Genomic DNA, 1418 nt, shown 5'->3' with positions numbered 1-1418 from the left:
TAGGGATGGAGGCAGAGACGATAATGTGGACAGAAGGAGCAGCTGGACACTCTAGATTCAGGGAGGGAGAAAGTCTGTGTGCTGGTGGCCAGGGGACAGGCGTGTGGGATGTACCCTTTGGTTGTTTGATGATGCATGCAGGGGATTGTGCTTATTGCAATGAAACAAAATAGGATGAATGTAAATATAGTGTTCACCCATTTAAACTAACCCATAATTCACAATAAAAAAAAAAAGGTGGAGGGGAGACAACATTTACCTTAGAACAAAGTTGAGGAGTGAAGGAAACGTGGGTGGAATAGAAATAGGAAACACAGGGAGGAAGTGGGATAACTGTTATTGCACGATGGGAATTGCAATCATTGAGATTAAACCAAGTGTATGATTTATTGAACGTAAAATTGATATATCTTGTCTGTGAACCTTCACTCAATTCACAATAAAGTTTTTAATTAAAAAAAAAAATCCTAAAGGAAGTTCTGTGCACTGATAACCAACAAGAGCAGACAACAAGCAGAGAATGACTTATGTGGCAGCAGCATCCTGAACTCAATCGACAAATGGAAGAGTCAAGAACAGAATAAAATTGCCCATTGCACAGTAGTGCTAGCAGCTTCCTCCTTCCTTTCTCTGACTCAGCAGTCAGCCCTCGTGCTGAGCCACAAAGAATCGCCTCCTGGTGAGCCAAGTAGCATCTGGAAACAGGTCGTCACTTCTGGGGAAAAATGGTTGAAGCTGACCACCCTGAAAAGCTCTGCATTGGAGGGCTCAATACAGAAACTAAAGAGAAAGCCCTGGAAGCAGTATTTGGCCAATATGGACAGATTGTCAAAGTACTCTTGATGAAAGACCGTGAAACCAACAAATCTAGAGGATTTACTTTTGTCACCTTTGAAAGCCCAGCAGATGCCAAAGATGCAGCCAGAGATATGAACGGAAAGTCTTTAGATGGGAAAGCTATCAAGGTGGAACAAACCACTAAACCAACATTTGAAAGTGGCAGGCGTGGAGCCCCACAACCTCCAAGAAGCAGAGGCCCACCAAGAGGACTTAGAGGTGGAAGAGGAGGCAGTGGATGAACCAGGGGAACCCCTTCACGTGGGGGATACATGGATGATGGTGGCTATTCCATGAATTTTAACATGAGTTTTTCCAGGGGACCATTTACAGTAAAAAGAGGACCACCACCATGAAGTGGTGGTCCCCCTCCTAAAAGATCAGCTCTTTCAGGACCAGTTCACAGTAGCATGGAATGGGAAGCAGAGCCCCTGTATCACGTGGAAGAGATAGTTATGCATGACCACCATAAAGGGAACACCTGCCCTCTCGTAGAGATGTGTACCTGTCACCAAGAGATGATGGCTATTCCACTAAAGACAGCTATTCAAGCAGAGATTACCTAAATTTTCGTGATACAT

At 44.2% G+C, this 1418-nt stretch overlaps 1 pseudogene; it reads left to right on the top strand.

Moving 5' to 3' along the window:
- The first annotated feature begins 725 nt into the window (after positions 1 to 725).
- Positions 726 to 1409, top strand: LOC102833131 (annotated as a pseudogene).
- The last annotated feature ends 9 nt before the right edge of the window (positions 1410 to 1418 follow it).

This window comes from Chrysochloris asiatica, unplaced genomic scaffold, assembly GCF_000296735.1.
Source record: "Chrysochloris asiatica unplaced genomic scaffold, ChrAsi1.0 scaffold05724, whole genome shotgun sequence".
Taxonomy (NCBI): domain Eukaryota; kingdom Metazoa; phylum Chordata; class Mammalia; order Afrosoricida; family Chrysochloridae; genus Chrysochloris; species Chrysochloris asiatica.
This window is presented reverse-complemented; position numbering and strand designations above follow the sequence as displayed.